This window comes from Myotis nattereri (genome assembly GCF_964212035.1).
Source record: "Myotis nattereri genome assembly, chromosome: 20".
Lineage (NCBI taxonomy): Eukaryota > Metazoa > Chordata > Mammalia > Chiroptera > Vespertilionidae > Myotis > Myotis nattereri.
In genome coordinates this window covers 3,822,306-3,828,877 of record NC_138096.1, presented here as the reverse complement: position 1 = coordinate 3,828,877, position 6,572 = coordinate 3,822,306, and positions in this window count along the sequence as shown.

Genomic DNA, 6,572 nt, shown 5'->3' with positions numbered 1-6,572 from the left:
AGTCCTAGAAATGTATCCTAGGGAAATAGTCAACGGAGATAAAAAAAAAAATAAAAAATAAAAAATAAACCTACAAGAAGAAAAGAAAGAAGTGAAAATACAAACTTCAATATGCAATGATTGATGATAGTTCATTATATTAATTTACTAGATCACTGCAGTGAAAATTATTTTTTAATTGATGTCCGAGAGGAAGGGAGAGGGGGAGAGATAGAAACATCACTGATGAGGGAATCATGGATCGGCTGCCTCCTGTACGCCTCCTACTGGGGACCGAGCCTGCAACCCGGGCCTGCGCCCTTGACCAGGAATGGAACGGGACCTCCTGGTTCCTAGGTCGATGCTCACCACTGAGCCACACCGGCCAGGCTGTTACCACACTTTGCTTCAGATCCTTAGTCTGTAATGAAATGTCTGTCTGTCCTTCCTAGAGAGGGAGGAGCTGGGTTACCGACGCGGAGGCCCAGGCCCTGCCGGCAGCCACAGATGACAGCGCGCTCCCCCGAGGAGCAAATAGGCGATTGATGCCAATATTTACATGGGAGAACACGTGACACTCGAATTCATACTTAAAAAAAAAGGGGGGGGGGAATGATCCTCTTCTAGTTGTTATGCGCATGGACTTGGCAAGGAAACCGCTTCCTGGCCGGGCTCCCGGACCTGCAATCCCAGGCCCTCTGCACAGTCCAGGGGGCAGCGGGGTTGATTAAGCCCAGCGGACAGCTCGGTTTCCTGGCGGTTCACAGACCACAGCCCGGCTCTGGGGCCGACAGAGCCTCCCAGGGAGAGAGGATGCGGAGGAGAAACCAGCACCCAGCCCAGGGCCTCTGCACTTTCCCATCATTAGATCAGGAGGCTGAAAGGGCCACTGAGCCCCAGCTACGTCGACCTATGAACCTTGACCTATGGACCAGAGGGTGGCGGGCTCGATCCCCAGTGCGGGGCGTGCAGGAGGCGGCCGATCCATGATTCTCTCTCATCATTAATGTTTCTCCCTCTCTCCCTTCCTCTCTGAAATCAGTAAAAATATATATTTTTTAAAATACACATATAATTATAACACATTTCCTTCTGACAATGCCTAGAAATGTAATAAAGGAAATATATATCAAATTTAAAATATTATGTATTACACAGGTAGTGTATACACAATTGAAAGAGCGATTTTGTACAGTATTTTCTTTCTTTTTTAATATATTTTTACTGATTTCAGAGAGGAAGGGAGAGGGAGAGAGAGAGAGAAACATCAGTGATGAGAGCGAATCATGGATCGGCTGCCTCCTACACGCCCCACACTGGGGATCGAGCCGGCAACCCGGGCATGTGTCCTTGACCAGAATCGAACCTAGGACCCTTCAGTCTGCAGTGTGACGCTCTATCCACTGAGCCAAACCAGCGAGGGCTGGACAGTGTTTGCAAAGCCTCTTGGAGACGGCGAATTCTTTGCAAATAGGAATCAGAAGCCAGGTGCCTATTCCAGGAAAGAGATTTCTGAATTCGAAAGAAAATCACACAGGCCTTACAGGCAAATAAATAACCGCGCATGTTCAATGGAAGGGTCAAAGACCAGTTTGGCAGCTGGAACAAAGAAAAATTTGTCATCAACACTCTTTGGCCCTTCTCGCCTAAAGTAAATTTGGAGCTAATTAGCTTTCAAGACTTTTCCGGGGTTTTTTTTTTTTCCACGGTGACAAGACAAAGAAGCACAGCTAAGAGCAAAACCAGATGTGGGAGCTTACTGGTCATTTGTTGGTGGACGTTGTATATTTACTTGTCAGCGTTAGAGCCGGGGTCTGGCCGAGGTCCAACCGCGTTGGGTGGAAGGGCCTTGGTGGGCGTTGCTCTCGGGGTCTGAGTTAGTGCGCAGGCCGCATGGCTGCATCCTTCCGGGGTGACCGGCACCTCCCAGCTGCATTAGAGGTTCCTGTGCCGTGGTCTTGGGGGGCTCCGTGAAGATTTCCCAAAATCACGGGGACCGGAGAAATGGCATCAGGCCTTTCACACTGGCGTGGGGCCTTCCCACATTCATGGCACCATCTCTTCCCTGTCAATTCGTGAACTTGGGTTGCTCCGTACTTGGCTATGAGAATCCAAGAAGAGAAAAAATAAGGCGGTTGTTTCTCCCATGGAGATGTCTGTGAAAACCCAGCCGAAGAAGAGATAAAAAGATGAGCAGGCCCTGGCCGGTTCGGCTCAGTGGATAGAGCGTCGGCCTGCGGACTGAAAGGTCCCGGGTTTGATTCCAGTCAAGGGCACGTGCCTCGGTTGCAGGCTCCATCTCCAGTCCCGGGTGGGGCACATGCCAAGCAATGTTTCTCTGTGTCTCTCCCCCTCCCTTCCGCTCTCTCTAAAAATCAATGGGAAAATATCCTCAGGTGAGAATTAACCAAAAAAAAAAAAAAAAAGTGGGGGTGAATGAATTGATTGGTTGATTCATTGATTGCATAGCATCAGGTTGGGGAAGCCTTTGAAAATAAGACAGTAAACCCACAGCCTGAAGGCAAGCTGCCAAGTTTGCCACATAACATGTTAAAGTTTCTCTGTCCCCAAAACCACACCAAAGCAAAACAAAGCAATAACTGAACACAGAATTAAAACACAGGCGGCAAACCGGGGGAAACAGTTGCAAAACACAATGGTAGACAAAAAGCTAATTTCTTTTATTTATAAAACCCAGCCAAGTCAGAAAGAAGGATGTGGAGGCCAGTGGGAACCTGAGGGTAGCAGAGGAATAAGCCAGTTGACGCATAAAAAGATCTTCAACTTCATTCCCATTTGGGGGAAGGTACACATGTAGGCAACCTTTTCAAAGGGCAATTTGACAAAACGTACCAATATCTTTTTTTAAATATATTTTATTGATTTTTTTACAGAGAGGAAGGGAGAGAGATAGAGAGTTAGAAACATTGATGAGAGAGAAACATCGATCAGCTGCCTCCTGCACATCTCCTACTGGGGATGTGCCCGCAACCCAGGTACATGCCCTTGACCGGAATCGAACCTGGGACCCTTCAGTCTGCAGGCCAATGCTCTATCCACTGAGCCAAACCGGTTTCGGCCCAATATCTTTTTTTAATTTTTTTTCATTGATTTTTAGAGAGAGGAGAGGGAGAGAGAGAAGCATCGACATGTGAGCGTCACATGGATCGGCAACCAGGGATTGAGCCTGCAACCCAGGCATGTGCCCCAGCAAACAGTGCATAGAATGATGCTCAACCAACTAGCCAGGGCGACCAATTCCTTTTTTTGTTTGTTTGTTTGCCAATATTTTTTTATAATTTTCTTTTTAAAAAAATGTTTAATTGATTTCAGAGAGGAAGAGAGAGGGACAGAGGGATAGAAACATTGATGATGAAAGAGAATCATGGATCGGCTGCCCCCTGCACGCCCCCCACTGGGGGTTGAGCCTGCAACCCGGCATGTGCCCTGACCGGGAATCGAACTGTGACCTCCTGGTTCATAGGTTGACCCTCAACCACTGAGCCACGCTGGTGGGGCTGAGACTGTAGTTTTTTTAGTGTCCACGGAGGTGTTAGCTAAGCTGGGGGATCCTGAATCACTTGTTTTCTTTCTTACGTTTCTGTATTTAAAAATAACTTGAGGGATTTGTTATTGAAATGGGTTATTATTTTCTGCTGACCTCCCGGCATGGACATGCCAGATGCAGTCAAAGAGGATTCCAGATGCGCCAGGGCTGCTGCCTCGGCACGTAGTGGGAGCCGCCCGAGCGCCCTGTCCACTCGCCAGGTCACACACACACACACACACACACACACACACACACACACACGGTCAACCTCAGGGCTCGAGAGCCCCACGACCCAGGTCTGCGCTGAACTGACTGCAGATGCGCGAGGCAGGAAAGCCCGGGGCTAGAAGGAGCAGCGTGTGGGGAGCGCTGGGTGCACAGGTGGCAGGGCGGGCAGAGCCCTACCTGGTCCTTTACAAGCCCCTTGACCAGTGGTTCCCAACCTTCTGGCCCTTTAAATACAGTTCCTCATGTGGTGATCCAACCATAACATTATTTTTGTTGCTACTTCATCACTGTCATGTGGCTACTGTTAAGAATCGTCATGTAAATATCTGATAGGCAGGATGGTCTTAGGCGACCCCTGTGAAAGGGTCGTTCGACCGCCAAAGGGGTCGCGACCCACAGGTTGAGCACCGCTGCCCTTGGCCCTTTCTTCCGGCCATTTGCCCTCCCAAGTCTCCGAAGAGCACCCCCAGCATAAGCAACAACCCCAGGCAGGGATTTCGGGCTTCTTTCTTTTTCTTAAATATATATTTTTATTGCTGTCAGAGAGGAAGGGAGAGGGAGAGGGAAATAGAAACATCAGTGATGAGAGAGAGTCATGGACCGGCTGCCTCCTGCACGCCCCACACGGAGGACCGAGCCTGCAACCCGGGCCTGTGTCCTGACCGAGAGTCGAACCCTGACCTCCTGGTTCCTAGGCTGATGCTCAGCCCCTGAGCCAGGCCGGGTGGTTTTATAGTTTTCTCACTATACTGAGTCCTAGGCACAACTTCACACAGGCAGCGAGGAGAGGGCGGACACCCCTTCTCCTGCCGGCACTAGATGGCAGATGCTCCCAGGAAATCCTGTCACACCCTCCCTCCTCTTCTCTCTCCTCCCTCCCCCCTGCCCTCCTGCCTCCTCCCTCCTGCCCCCTGTCCTCCTCCTTCCTCCTTCTTCCCTTCTACCCTCCAGTCTCTTCTCTCCTGTCCTCTCCCTCCTGCCTCTGCCCGCCTGGGCCCTGGGAGTAGCATTTGCTCGCCCGGGATGAGCAGGGTGAAGGCTGTCACTTGAGCTGAGGACCACAGTTGCCTCAGGATGGAGGGCGTGTCAGAGTGGGGCTGGGGCACAAAGAGAGGAAACTGGTCCCCATTCTTCGGCTGCTCCCCGAACCGCCTCCTTTTGACACAAAGGCCGGCGCTGCTGGCAGATGTCAGAGGGGGCGGAGGGGGCGCACTGCGGCTGGGCTTCCTGCATTCAGGTTGAACTCCGCGTCGCCTGTATCAGTGGCCACAGCACAACCCCCGGCGCTTGGCTCGCCTGTCCCACCCGCGGTGCCCCATCCTGGCTGAGCCACCTCCTGGAGTCTTCCCTGTGGGCCAGGGGAGGCACCCAGTGTCTGTCCTCACAATATCATCCACACGTCAATTGTCACCTTCACAGCTGACCCCCTTTAATTTCTTTTTATTGACTTCAGAGAGATGAAGGGAGAGGGAGTGAGAGAGACATCAGTGATGAGAGAGCATCATGGATCCGTTGCCTCCTGCATGCCCCACACTGGGGATGGAGCCCGCAACCTGGGCATGTGGCCTGACCGGGAATCGAACCGAGTCCTCCTGGTTCAGAGGTCGACGCTCAGCCCCTGAGCCCCGCCGGCCGGCCCGCAGGCTTCTTACAGAGCATTCTGCCATAGAAATGGCTTCAGAAGAGCGCAGCTAGACTGGAACTGGGAGTTGGAAGACCTGAGGAGTATTTCCCATACGTGTTAGTCCGCCCCTTCCCTGTTCCGCGCCTCAGTTCCAGGAACGCCAGACCCTGACAGCTCGCCGATGGGGATTCAAGAAACAGCATCTGCTCGTCTCGTTAAGCTCCTGGAGGCAGGATGGGGCCGGGTGCTGGCAACCGCGGCGGATACATGTGAGGCACGGACACTTTCTTTTTCACGTTGAAAAGCAATCACAGGGACCGTCCTCCTCGGGCGCACGTACCGCAGCTCGGGGCGCGTGTGACACGTGGAACTGCGATGAACTGCGGCGGGGTGGGGTGAGGTAGGGGAGCCAGGCCAGGGACCACCCCTCGGGGGCCCTGGAAGGAAGTCAGCGTGTGAGGCCTGCAGCTCTGCGGAGAAGACGCAGAAATGTACGTCCGTGTCATCTGGATCCTGGGAAACAGGACTCTAAGAAGGGAGTTTTCAAGCAATTGAGGACTGTTCTAGAAGGAAACAATCCAGCTTGTCAATAAATAAGAACATTCCTATTACCCAGCTATTCTACGTTCAGCAAGTTATCCTAAAGAAATAAGCAGAGATGCAGTTATTCAGCCACTTGTGTCCATTTGTTTGTTTGTTACATTTTTATTGATTGCAGAGAGGAAGGGAGAGGGAGAAAGAAAGAAACATCATGATGAGAGAGAATCATGGATCGGCTGCCTCCTGCACACCCCCACAGTGGGGACCAAGCCCGGGTGTGTGCCCTGAACCAGGACTCAAACCGTGACCTCCTGGTTCATAGGTCGATGCCCAACCACTGAGCCACACTGGCCGGGCCATTTTGTATCAGTTTTGTTTGTAATCACAAGCATTTAAAAATAACCCTTAAACCATAAATAAATAAATTTAAAATCTAAAATAGAACTGGCTGAGTCCATTCATTATAGCATCATGATGGGAAGCTCCGTAGCCATGAAAAGGTGCCTGGGAGGGAAATGTTGACCAAAGTGCTTTGAGAAGACAAGGCCTGAGTGAGCCCCGACATCTTGTTCGATTGATAAAGAAAAGGTTAATAAAAATGCACAGACATGCTCGGGTTGTGGGCTCGATCCCCAGGGGGGGGCGTGCAGG